This window comes from Meles meles, chromosome 5, assembly GCF_922984935.1.
Source record: "Meles meles chromosome 5, mMelMel3.1 paternal haplotype, whole genome shotgun sequence".
Classification (NCBI taxonomy): Eukaryota; Metazoa; Chordata; class Mammalia; order Carnivora; family Mustelidae; genus Meles; species Meles meles.
In genome coordinates this window covers 133,782,749-133,796,769 of record NC_060070.1, presented here as the reverse complement: position 1 = coordinate 133,796,769, position 14,021 = coordinate 133,782,749, and the positions used below count along the sequence as shown (strand labels likewise).

The window sequence follows — 14,021 nt, the reverse complement described above, 5'->3', positions numbered from 1 at the left end:
CGGCTGCACAGAGCTGGCATTTTGTGAGTTTGCCGTTGCTGCTGCTGGGGACCACATTTCGTGCAGAGTGGGCAGGACGGTGCGGGAACCTGAGAAGAGATATAAAGAATTGGAGCTATTTCTCCTGAAAGGGAGGAGGCTTTGTTGGAATATGATGGCTGTCTTCAGATTCCTATCAGATGGAAAAGGAATGTGGTTTGTTTTGCCTGACTGTGAAGGAGAGAACATGGATCCAGGAAGGGAAAGTTTCCAACAGAGCCATTTAGCAGCAAGATGGATTGTATCATGGGGAGTGAGTTCCCGGACTCTGGAGGTATTTAAGCAGCAGTGGGACAGTTTGTGGTGGAAATGTTAGAAAAGGAATCAGTGCCAGGCATGTCCTGAGCACTTACCAAATGTTAGCCATTATGGGACATTCTCTCGCAGCCGGTGGGGACGCGCAGGGTTGGTGTGGACGTTCTAGGGGAGTCTAAAGCTGTGTTGAAGAGAGGACCAAGTGGAAGCCAGGTGGGGTCAAACCTGTTTTCAAGTCAAGGAGGTGAAGCTGGCGTTCAAGTTGATGAAGAAGCCAGCCACAGGGGTGGGAGGGTCTGGGTCTGGGATGTCGGCTGTCAATACGGCTGTTCTGCCTCTGGGCCCTTTGGGTCGAGCTCCGGACTCCAGAGAGATGGCGAGGTTGGCTTTGTTTCAGGCAGAGTGTCAGACGAGTGGGTGCCTTCTCATTCTGAAACTCAGCTTTGCATCCGCCGCCCCCCCCCCCCCCCGCAGTGGCCCCCACGGTACTGTTCCTTAGCACTGCACACCCTTTCCCTGCCCTCACCTCCTTCCGCACTGTGTGGTTTCCTACTGTGCCTCATCTGTTTTGTGAGATGCCTGCGAAGCCTCTTTTACGAGCCGTACCTTTTCTGAGGTGATGTGGGGAACAGCCGTACCTTTTTTGGGGTGATGTGGGGAACAGCCGTACCTTTTCCGGGGTGATGTGGGGAACAGCACTTGTTGTGACATGATTTCACTAGAAACCGAGCTGAGCTTCCCTTTTCCTAAGGTGACTCCACTTTCGCCCTTTTGAACGTGTCCAGCAGGCGTTCAGCCATTCCCTTGCTGGGCACTTGGCAGATGGTGTCAGCACCTGGCTCCCTCCCTGCCCTCCTCCTGCTCCCTCCCTGCTGAGCTTGCGGGGCATCCCTTGGTCATCCTTTTCCCTCACCTCCTGGGGGCCTGCATCTCTCTCCGCAGTGCTCAACCGCACCCTGGACCTCCTCACCCCTCAGGAGCCTCGACCTTTGGATTCTGCCTCTCTGGAATGCCCTCTGTCTCCATGACCCGTGTCCTCCCATGGTCCCATGCCCTCCCTCCTGCTGAACCTCTTCTTGGCCGGCCCCAGGGTCCCCGGAGCCCTCCCCCTTTTGGGGCATCTTGGACCCACGCTGGTGGCATCTCTTCCCTTCTTCCCCATTGGCTTTGGAGTCCTCGGTGGCCCAGGAGCCATTTTGGCCAAGTCCTCAAACGTACCCCGTTCCCTTCCCCACCTGTCCTTCTGGCATGTCTTCTCATCTCCTCCTGATCCCAGACTCCCGCGCTCTATGGAGGAGACTCCAAGCTCTCGAAGTAATCGGACCCACGGCCCGTGGCCGCCGTCGGACTCTGTGCCCTCGGCCATCTTCCTTGAGCTCCATTTTTAGCTCCCTATCGGATTGCCACAACAGCTGCTCCGAATCTTTTCCACTCGGCTCCAGCCCTGCCTGACCCTGCCCGCCTCGCCTCCCCAGGACCGACCTCGTCCCCAGGACTGGCTGAGAAATCCAACTCTGCATGCTGCCAGGACCTCATTCTTCCCTTCTGCCTTTTAGCAGAGATCCTGTCTCCCTCTCTTCCCCTCCCCCCAGGCTCTGGGGAAGGACCGGTTTTTTTATTCTTTCCAAGGCTGAGCCTTCCGCCTGTGCCTCTCACTGTCATGTCTTTTCTTTGCCGTCTTGCTGCACAATCACATCTGCTAACTGGAACCCCCATTTCTGCTCGGCCCTGAGTCTTGAAACGCATCCTAATTTCTTCTGCCTTAAGGAAGGAGCAGTCATGAAGCCCTGAGCCTGTCCTCCGCCTGCCTGCCTCCCTCCTTTATCATTTCCTTCACTCCCTCAAGTGGGATTCCTCCCCTGGTCTCCAGAAACCAGCCATGCTGAGCTCATGTCCCCGGAATATGCCCGCTGTCTCCCTCCTCCCTGGGAGGTGGCCTCTTGAGGTACAAAAATCACTGACAGAGGAGTCAGCCACTCGGGGGTTTAAATCCTGGCTCTGCCCCATATTGTTATATAATCTTGCTCCTCACTTGGCTCCTTATTAATCTTCCCAAGTAAAAGAAAATGGAAGAATCTAATTCCCTGGCTAGCTATGAGTAATAAATGCTTCTACTTTAAAGTGTCCAACACGGTGGGAGCAAAATAAAAAATACTCCCCTCTGGGGCACCTGGGTGGCTCGGTCGCTAAGCGTCTGTCTTCAGCTCAGGTCATGATCCCCGGAATCCCGGGATCGAGCCCTGCACTGGGCTCCCTGCTTGGCGGGAAACCTGGTCCCCTTCTCCCACTCCCCCTGCTTGTGTTCCCTCTCTCACTGTGTCTCTCTCTCTGTGTCAAATAAATAAGTAAAATCTTAAAAGATTAAAAGGTCATGATTCCAGGGTCCTGGGATTGAGCCCTACATCGGGCTCTCTGCTCAGCAGGGAGCCTGCTTCCCCCTCTCTCGCTCTGCCTGCCTCTCTGCCTACTTGTGATCTCTGCCTGTCAAATAAATAAAAAAAATCTTAAAAAAAAACTTCTCTCCATCCATTGCTTTAGCTAATTCCTTCATGTGCAGTTCCTTTGGTTTCTTCCATCGGCCTGTTCAATTTCCATCCACACTTCAAGCCCAGTGGCATCTTTCCTCTCTACCTGTTGGGCCCATATCCCTCTGCTTTGTTTGCTCTTGGAGCCTTGTTCCTCTGTTATAGTGGGTGCCCCAGTCTACCCTGTGTCAGGGTGTATTGGGATCATTTGTACCTTTTTGTCTGTCCTCTCATGAAATCAAGAGCCTCTGGGGGCAAGGATATTGAATTCACCCTTGGATCCCTCTGGAGTCCCTAACAGAGCACGTTACACATAAGAGCTACTCAGTGAATATTAAGCTTATAGGAAATTTATGGGCATCTGGGTGGCTCAGTTGGTGAAGTGACCGACTTCATTTCAGCTCAGGTCATGAGATTGAGCCCCACGTAGGGCTCTCACACTCAGTGAGGAGACTGCTTCTCTCTCTCTCCCTCTCCTCCATCCCTCCTCAATCTCTCTCTCTCTCTCTCAAATACATAAATCTTTAAAAAAAAAAGTGAAAGGAATTTAAAAGAATTGCTTGATGCTAGGTGTATCTTTATAACCTCTCCCCCCCAAAATCCAAACTGATCTCTTTCTCCCCTATGAATATACTCTCTAACCTTACAGAATTTACCACAAGACAAGGATTTACAGCCCAAAGACCTGCACACCGAAGACCAACAATAGGCCCGGCCAGATTTTCTGTGGTCCTTACGCTGGCTTGTGGACATCGTTTGCCTTCAGGTTACTAAGGTCCTCTTCTGGCAAACAATGAAGACGTTCCCTGCTTGGTGAAATCCATCAGGTTCCTTCCGTGGAAGAGGAAATGGACAGACTAGCAGGTATCTAAGTTTCTTTCCGCTTGACCAGCGACAACTCAGTGATCACGCGTGATGAGTGTGCCGTAATAAGACACTCATTTATAAAGGTGACCAAGGATGCATCTCATGTTGGTCCTGTATGGAAAGTTCTCTCAGGAGGGCTGTTTTCTGCAGGTGCATTCATTAATTTATTTCCTCATGCAACACAGATTCACTGAGCACAGACTCTGTGTGCCCAGGTTGGTGTCGGTGCTGTGAACATGATCTTAACTCAAGCCTGGTCTCAATAAAACTCCTGTCTGGCATGCTCTTCTTAGAAAGAGAAGATACGTGGTGGGCTGTGGGTCGGATGGGCCAGGTGCTGCCCAGGCTGAGTGGCTCTCAGAGAGGACAGTCCAAGGAGACATCCTTCACAGCAGCAGCGCCTGCCCGTCCTGGCAGGACCCTCCACGCAGTTACTCGGAGCATGAGTCTCTGGGCTTGTCACATTATGCACAGGCGGCCTGAAATACCTCCTGGTATACACACCAACTCCCCTCAATTCATCTTTCAATCTGGAGGATTTACGAAGATTTATACCATTAAGCGCAAGATCTCAGCAACATGCCGTATGGGAAAAACATGTTTCGCTCCTGCCCGTATATGTGTTGGTGTGTAAGCTCTTCTGGGCAGGGACCCATTTTATGTGTCACGTTCTTTCTGTAAAGTTTCGTTCCCTCTTTGGGCTGATGTTTCAGGAATGGGGGTCTAGAAGTTCATCGGGGATCAGCATTTAGGCTTAAACACCCATTCTTGGCTCTTAGTGAGTCACCTACATTTTACTGTAGGATGCATGGGTCTGAGTCCTATCTTACACACCCAAAGAGAACAAAATACAGCAGGGAAGAGAATGTCAGTATTACTTAGAGTCAAGCCCTCTTCTTGGGTAAGGAATGGTAGGATGGGAATGTGCTCATCTTCCCCATGGCCCAGAGGCCATGGCTTCAGACTCTTCCGGGGTGCTGGGGGTTAAAGCATAGGACAGAAGAGGAAGGTGGGTTGTCCATGCCATATGGTCCCTGTACCTGGCCTCATACCAGATGCATTTGCCTTTTTGGTTCCTGAAGTTCCTGAAGAATCCAGACTGGCCCCCAAGGACTGGAACATCACAGTAGGACCTTGTGGGGATGGTGGATGGAGGGCAATATGGAGAATCACTCCCAATTCTTCTTTGATGATTTGCAGGGAGTGTTCTTTTCTCCTTTCTGTTCTTCTGCCGACTGTCCCGCTCACCCGTGGACCACCCGTCATATGCCTATGTGCCGAGACGCAGATTCACGGCTCGGGTCTCTTACAAAGCAGAAAGGAGGGGAAAGCCGAGAACAGGAAGGTCTGTAGTTGGGATGGTTTCTCTGTGTTGTTGGGAGAGGGGAGGGTGGGGGGGGGGACAGAGAGAGAGAGGAAGTGGTAGGTTCCTTGGTTGTTCTTGGCCCTGTACGCCTTCAAAGGCAGAGTTTTCCAGCTCCTGGAGAGGCAGATGCCAAAGGAAAGGATCTTGAGGCCCCGCCATCTTGTAATTCTGTTACTTTGCCCTCCCCCCCCCCCCCACGTAGATCTTCTCTATATTCGCAGCACATTTGGCTTGAAAAGTCAGCTGAAGCGTATTGTATGTTTCAAGTCTCCCTAATACTGGCTGTCCTTTGGGCAGGGTTGACAGCTTCTCATTCATTGGATCCTTAGAACACTGGTTCGTAGAAGGCAGGGTCGGCAGTCCTCATTCCGGTTTACAGCTGAGGAGTGGAGCTCAGATCTGTTTTCATGACAGACTCCTACAGAGTGCCCCAAGTGTCAACAATATTTTACTTCTTTCATTAAATGAGATCTGTCATTTAGTGGGGATGTCATTTAATGGGGGGAGAGTCGGTGGGCATCCTGTACGCCAGCAGGGAGTTTCCAACATCCAGCTTTACAGAACAGTGATGAGCTCAGTGTTGCATGGATGCAGTCCAGGGGTAGAGAAGGTGGGGGGTACTGAAGAGATGGTGAACCTCACCCATGCATGGGTCACCTCACACCACGGCCAGCCCATGGCATTTCTCTTTTCTCTCTCTTTAAAGATTTTATTTATTTATTTGACACAGAGAGAAAGAGAGAGAACTGGAAGAGGCAAAGTGGCAGCAGAGGGAGAGGGGGAAGCAGGCTCCCCGCCAGCAGGGACCTGGATGCAGGGCTTGATCCCACGACCCTGGAATCATGACCAGAGCTGAAGGCAGACTCTTAACCACTGAGCCACGCAGGCACCACTGCCTAAGGCATTTGTTTTGTTCTTTAAAGAGCAGCTGACCCAAGAAACATACTCACATCTCTGCCAAGCCCACAGATTTAATCTGGTGAGGAGACACAGGGGTGCTAGTCAGCAAATGAGTGCAAACGCACTTTATCTTGGGGATCTTCCTTAGCTCTACCCAGAAGACCAACAAGAATGCAGAGGGAACAGGACCCCGTATCACACCTGCAAGATTTCCAACCAGCCAAAGAAAACCAACTAACGACCAATGGACCACATGGGCAGCAGTTATCAAAAATTATCAAACGAACAGAATGGCTTGATTTGGCCAGTTGGGAACAGTCAGGGACTGGTAAAAAAAAAGAAAAGGCACAAGAGGCAAGAAAAATAAATCATCTTATATTACCTTTCTGTCTTTGGCCATCTTATTAGGTGTAATTTGGATGTTGCCAATGTACACTCACTGAATATTTCCACGTGCTCACATGAAGTTTGAACTCATTAATGTTATGGTCATTGTCATTTTCAGTTTTGTTTCAATGATTAGGTTACATTTCCTTTTTTTTTTAATTTGAAAGATTTTTATTTATTTATTTGACAGAGAGATAGAGAGAGAGCACAAGTAGACAGAGAGGCAGGCAAGGGAGAGGGAGAAGCAGGCTCCCCGCCGAGCAGGGAACGTGATGCAGGGCTCCATCCCAGGACCCGGGAATCATGACACGAGCCAAAGGCAGTCACCCAACCAACTGAGCCACCCAGGCACCCCCTACATTTCCATCGTTAAGTAATAAGAATTTTTGGATAGACATGAAGATAATCGTAGTCATAAATGTACTACTTAAAGACAGAAAAGAGACGTCTCCTGTTATCTCTCTCATAAACTAGAAATGCAATTCTCAGTTGTTCTGCCTGTCCACAAACACATCAGAGACCGCTTACTGAGGAAATCCGGGATGGCCCATAGCGGGCAGGTGGATAGTCTGGGCCTACTATCCTTGGCCCCAGTTTGATGCCCACACATCTTGACTGAGATAGACGCTCATTCTAGACTTAGATTTGCGTTTTCAGGAACTGAAGCGAACACCATAAGGGACGTAGAGCAGGAGGTTTTACAATTTGGATCTGCTTCTTATTTATGATTTTGAGAATCAAGGAATCCATATTCCTCTAAGTGCATTATGGTGATGTGCTCTGTGGCGAGTGATATGCAATGGACTTAGGCATTTACCTAAGCCATGGACTGATTGAACTGGAATCAGCAATCGAAACACACTGCTTACCAAATTGTGGAGGAGAGGGGGGGATAAGGAACTGAGGGGTCAGCTTGGATGAGAGAATGAAGGGGGGGTTAACACTTTAAGCAAGTACTAATTGAAATTGAATGAAAGTATTAGTGGCTCGTACCAAGGGATGCAGAATCTTTTAACGTCTTAGACAATTTCGAGTAGAAAATTGATACACTGCTGACTGATCTTAAGATCTGACTCAACACTCCGTGTCCTAGTCAAATGCTTTAGGGTAGTGTATAAATAGCTCTTGAAGTTGAAATTTGTTCACAATTCCAAAGTTCAGCCAGTGAGAGGAGAACGGCTATCCTCCACATTTCAATAAAACTGATTACTGTGGCAGAGTGTAGCCAGAGTTGCCCCAGTAGGAGGAAATCAGAGAAGGTATTCTTGGATGCTAGCATACATACATTTTAAACAAAATGTTTATTAATCAGCATCCTTTTAATCAGAAATGTGGATTAGTTGGAATGTTTACATACGCCATGTTTTAGAAGACAAGGCAAAGCATCCCAAAACATTTTTTTTTTTTTTTTGCAAACAAGAGGAACTAAATAGCATCTACCATTTGCTGACTATCCATTATGCTTCTAGGTGTTTTGCAATAGCCACATGGTAGATATTCTTATCCATTTTGCACACGAGGATGCTAAGGTTAAGAAGCTGAGTAACTTTTCTTGGGGAGTCATAGAGCTAGTAACAGCCAAGACTGATTCCAAAGTCCCTGTTTCTTTTTGCTCAACTCTGCCTCGGAAAGCTCTTTTATAGAGTCCATCCAGAGTCCAAAAACATTTTAATTGAATCTTCTATGGTTTTTACAAGTGTACCTATGTGTCTACACACACACACACACACTTACACGCGTGCGCGCCCGTGCGCATCTACTACGTCTATGCATTATATGTCTATATGTGTGACATAATAACATGGAGTACTAAGGGTTCCTTGACACTGTCTACTGCAGGCAGAACCTTGCTGGGGTCATTCCCTTGATGGAGTCATCAAATTCCTAGGTCCTGAAAATGAATTCTATCTGAAATATTATCTAGGGAACTGACTCACGCTGACCAAACTGATTGATAAAACAGGTATTGCTTTGGCAATTAAATGTGAACAAAAGGGATACAATTCACAAATTTCCTTCCTAGCATGGTGGCGTTCATGGAAGCATGGGTTGAGGGAGAGCCTCCGTCAGTCCGCTGGCTTCCTGGGTGACTCTCGTGGAGCTGACCTGGGCTGGACAGTGCGGGGAGAGGGAAATACGCTCGCTCTTGAATCAACAGAGGCGATGAGGTTGGTTGTTAGGTATATGACCTTGCCTATCCTGACTGATACAATAAATTGGCCACTCCTTAAACAGCAGAGGGTAGAATCTAGTCCATGCATGTGAATGAGAGGGTTGCTTGAGGCCAAACAGGGTTTTAATAAAACCTTCATTAAAATCTCAATGACTTGTAAGCCAGCCAATCAAAATCCAATTAATTTGCGTACTTCCCACCCTCTTGCAGTGTGCCGGTTCCAGCCACCTTCATGTCTGGGTAATTGCCACTGTCAATTGTACTTTCTCCTTTTGTCGCCCAGCCTCCTTCCCTGATCCAATCCTGGGGTGTACCTGTTACAATTTTTTTTTTTTACTGTTTTCCAAACTGATATTTTAGTTGACAATGTATTGGAACTATCTCTCCATGAAATTAATTATTTCCCACTGAAGGAACATGGCTTGAAAATCAGGGCCAGTCATTTGCCCAAGGCCTTTCCTCCCAGTGGGCTGATCTTGGTGTGCTAAAGAGAAGGGCAGGTGGGGACTTGACATACAGAGAATTAGAACAAAAGGAACAAAGTCTCTGCAAGGAATATTTCCACCAGCAGCGGTGCCCTAATTGTCAGGTGTCCTGACCCCTAGCCCAGTCCTCTGTACATATAGTACATCGAATGCTTGCTTAACCAGGAAAGGACATCTGGTTAACTGAGATTTCGTGGTATACTCTGTTTTGCAACGAAGCTATAGCTGCATTCCTAAGAAGCCTCAGGTCATCAAAAATGAAATTAAAAGAGAACTGTTTAGATGGTTAAAAAAAAAAAAAAAAGCAAGGAGCTGTCTTACTCACCATAACTAAATTATTTTTCCTGCAGGATTTTCAATAATAAAGGTATTTCAAAGATATCTCTTGTTACTGAAAATTAAAACTCCAAACTATTTAACCAAAACTGACAAAGCAATCCTAAATATCACAGAAGAAAGCCTAGATGGTATATAAGGTTGAAAAGAAAATCTACAGATTTAAAACCGAGACAAGGAATCTTTTTTTTAAAGATTTTATTTATTTATTTGAACAGACAGAGATCACAAATAGGCAGAGAAGCAGGCAGAGAGAGAGGAGGAAGCAGGCTCCCCGCTGAGCAGAGAGCCTGATGTGGGGCTGGATCCCAGGACCCTGGGATCATGACCTGAGCCGAAGGCAGAGGCTTTAACCCACTGAACCACCCAGGTGCCCCCCGAGACAAGGAATCTTAACACAGCTCATGGCTACCAACATGTGGGCGATGGGCCACTCAAACCAAGTTTGCCTGGGACCTACCCACCCCCTGCTTCTTCTCCTCCTCGAGTCGTGCCAATGCCCGGTGGTGATCATGTGAAGCCAAGCACAATAGGCATAATACAAACCATGTTCCCAGAATGATTGCTCTATTTCTTACTCACATTGATGAGAAAATGTGCTATAACAGCTCTCCTGTACATTTGGTCACCACCGTTTCTGTGAATCAACCGAGAAACAAAACAAGAAAACTAACAAAGAGGGCATGTTTTTACCCCTTCTCATGTGGCCTGCTAGCCTTTATTTCACATAGTGGTCCCTCAGAGGACGGGCCACAGGGAAGTGGCTGCTGTGGGTGTCATCGGGTAACATGAGTTGTGGCTCTCAGAGCTGGGCATATTGTCCAAAGGGGAAAAGTACCTGCCATTTGTTAGGACTGAATGCCTGCCAGAGTGTGTCCTTTTCACTGGGAAGTATTCCTAAAAGGATGCATTCAAGTCCACAAACTGCGTGATATCTGATGTTTTATCTGAAAGTAGATGAGGGCTGGGGGAGGGGCAAGGGTAGAGAAGGCAGAGAGAGAGAGAGAGACAGAAGGAACAGAAACAAATGAAATCGATTGGAACAGCCTTTGTTTATATCCCCAAGCTGCAACTCTCGACATAAAATTCCAGAAAAGCTGTAGGAACACCTTTAGGAACAACAGAATAAGGTAGAATCAGAAAACCTGATTCTAGGGTATCTCTTCCTCAGGAGAGACTGTTGTACAAAAAGTCATGAAATGGGCAGGAGAGAGTTTATTTTTTGACCCAAGCTGAAAGGAGAAATTTGGCCGCCCCACCCCCGGCAGGTCTCAGCATTTTCGAGGGTCCTCTTGTCCTGAGGAGTTCTGAGAAAACTCCAGTCTTCTGGAGGCTCTGGGGCTTATCAGTTGCCATGGAAACCATTAATCTCACTGCTGAAGTTCTAAGTGATTTGAGAGGAAGAATGTTCACTCAAACCCGTTTTATCCCCCACCCCTCTACCTCCGTAGGACTAGCTGAGCGCCCCCCCGCCCTGGGGCCAGGGGTGCTGGGAACATCTAGATCGTCCACAAATTAACTCAAGCAGCCCGGTCTGCAGTCAGGGAACTCTCGCCGGCCAAGGACCCAAGCAGGTCTGAGACAAGTTGTTGTAAACGCTGGCACGGACCCGCTCACCTGTTGTGTGATTAAGTCATGAGGTTGCTACTTGTTCTCTTTGGGACCGGGCCAGGCAGCATTTGTTCAAGGGAAAAATAAGGCTCTGTGTGTGCGGTGTGACTGTGGCAACAGAGACAAATGGGCAAACAGATTCCGGTGGAGGAAAAGAATGAAAAAGTGGGCGGCGGGGACAATCCAGCAGCTGTGTTGAAAGGTGTCTTAGTCAGGATGGCTCGGTGGCAAGAAACAAAAACCTACTCAGCTTGAGTACAGAGGGACTTGTTTGATGGGACGGGAACCCAACTGAAGGAAGTGGGAGCTGACGTCACGGCAGCTGGGGAATGGCCCCCAGCTGCTCGCATTTCCCGCTCTCCCATCACAGGGGTCTGGTGGCGTGTTGGGTTGCCGTGGCGCCTAGGGGGGCTCCGGCTCTACACAGTCTTATGCCTCAGGGACCGAGGGTTCTCTAACAGATGTGTCTCTTTTGGGAATCTCTGAGGCAGGTATCTGATGGATCCGAAGGCTGGTGGGTGGGGTCAGAAGGCGGGCTTCCTCTGACCAGGTGGGGGGTAAGTTCTCTGAGAGAGAGGGAAGACTGTGGGGTAGAAGGGGTAGGTGGAGGAAATGATACACGTTGGCAGAAGGAAAGCTTGGGACGGGCACTGACAGATCGTAATGCCTCAGAATGGAGCCCGGCCATAAACAACAGAAGAGCTAGAGCGTCCGTTCAGGCTGAACACTGCACCAGTGTGGGAGAGATACAGGAAGGGGGACGTGGAGGACAGGTGGTGGATTCTGGGGACAACGGGGAGGCAGTGCAGCTGGAGGGGTTAAAGTGATGCTAAATGTCTGAAGAAAATGAGTGACTGAAAGTCCTGGTGAGAACAAAGACCAGGAGTTCGGAGGCTCGCAAGAACAAAGATGGCCTCCAGGGAGAGCTGGGGAGGGAGTGGGAGTCCACACAGAATCAGGCCAGGTCTGGACTATGGCCTCACTGGGTACCATGTACAAACACCTTGATAAGTGTCATAGCCACGGATAATGTTACGGGCTGAATTGTGTCCCCCCGGATTCATATGCTGAAGTCCTAAGACCTCAGCGCCTCGACATGTGAGTGCATTTGGAGATAGGGTCTTTAAAGAGTTAATTATGGTTAAGTGAGGTCGTAAGGATGGGCCTGAATCTGGTGTCCTTATAAGAAGAGGGGATTAGGACACAGACAGACACAGGGGGATGACCACATGAGGACCCAGGGAGAAGGTGGCATTTGCAAGCTGGGGAGAGATGCCTCAGAAGAAACCAGCCCTGCTGACGCCTTCATCTTGGACTTCCGGCCTCCAGAGCTATGAGCATATAAATGTCTGTCCACGAAGCTCTGGAGCCTGCCATGCTTAGTTACTGCTGCCCTCGCCGACGAACACAGATGGGATGGGGAGAGGGATCATTTTTCTAGAGGCAGCCCTGGGATTCACAGAGAGAAGGCCAAACACACCCACCTGAGCCAATGGAACTTAGGGAGTGAGAAAAGCCCAGCAAGTGGGTGTCTTTCCCAGGGAGAGCAAAGAGTTCAAGGAAAGAGGTGAGAGAGGAGAGGTCCGCATTATAGAGAGATGGTCCACAGTGCAGGGGATTTAGGTGATGGAGGCAGCTGGGAGGAGGCAAAGGGAGCCGGTGAGGTGGGCAGGAACGGGATGGTTGGTTGGGTTGGGCTCAGGCAGCAGGAGCCGGAGAGTGCACACTCTATCTCACGCACACGATGCAGATATGAGATGTCAAAGGAGCATGGGGTGAAGGTGGCATGGAGCCATGTCAGAGGCAGAAAGAATTGATAGGGGCTCAGCAGGATCTTGTAATTGATGGAGGAGGTGGAGTTAGAACACGGCACGCACGTGCGTGTGCCCGGCCACACACACATACACATATACACACGTACACATACACACATACACATACACATACAATTACACGTACACATACATACAAATACACATACACATACATATACACACACCCCTTGTTTCTTTAGAGGAGAACTCAGGGATTCAGGGATTCTGGAAAAAGAGGATTCCTAGACTTAGTGGCAGAGTGACCCCTTACGGGGGAGCCCAGAGCATGTCCGGTCTGAATGAGGAGCTCTGGAATTCTTTGGGGGTGCTTGGATGGGACTGGACCCTTATGGCCTATTATGATCAGACTCTGCGCCCCCAGCTGCCTTGGAATAAAACCAGTTTCTGACTTGTTTTTCTGTTTCTGCCAAATTAGTAACGCACAGACTCTCTCCTGCTTTGACTGATACTGAGGCTTCGCTTTTGGAGGACTGGGCTTGCGCAGTGGTTTGCTTCGGCAGAGGAAGGGTTGTGGGAGCTTTGTGTAAAATCTTCCAGAAGTGCCGTTGGAGGTCTGTGTAACTGATTTGTGTAAGATTTGGGAAGGGGGTGGGCAGTCTTGAGTGGTGGCTGGTTAAAAAATAAAATGAGGGTGAGGAGCGCCTGGGTGGCTCAGTGGGTTAAGCCTCTGCCTTCAGCTCAGGTCATGGTCTTAGGGTCCAGGGATGGAGCCCTGCATCGGGCTCTCTGCTCAGCAGGAAGCCTGCTTCCCCCTCTCTCTCTGCCTGCCTCTCTGCCTACTTGTGATCTCTGCCTGTCAAATTAATAAATAAAATCTTTAAAAAAAGTGAGGTTGGGTGTTTAGGTATCTTGGGGATGTGTCCAGCATGAACCAGGCCTATGCCCTGAGCTTGGGGTACTTTGAGTGATGTCATCACGTAAGTAATGCCAATTCAAAACAGATAGTAGCGTATTGATAACTTAACATAAATAGATATGGCCAGTAGCACTTGAATGCAGGCTCTATAGGAGGAAGGGCCATTTTCTGCTGTATTTTCCAGCACCGGGATAACAGCACCTAACGCGTATTGGCATTCAGTAAATGTCTGCAGGATGAATGAGTCAATCACAGAGTTGAAATGCATGGAGTTCAAAACCTTAGGTGCTCCGACCCTGTCCCGTCCCTCCCACTGTCTAGTTTCTTTTGTGCAACAACAAGAACTGGAACAACAGCAAACACAACCAAAACAGGACAAAGAACAG

The 14,021-nt window shown here is 48.8% G+C and overlaps 1 long non-coding RNA gene across 1 annotated transcript in view; it reads left to right on the top strand.

Annotated features, from left to right (window-relative positions):
• LOC123942705 overlaps window positions 1-14,021 on the top strand; it is a 36,536-nt gene that overhangs the window by 2,282 nt on the left and 20,233 nt on the right. The window contains exon 2 of the long non-coding RNA XR_006818461.1: window positions 3,469-3,683. This is a non-coding gene — a long non-coding RNA (uncharacterized LOC123942705). The remainder of the gene's footprint in view (window positions 1-3,468; window positions 3,684-14,021) is intronic.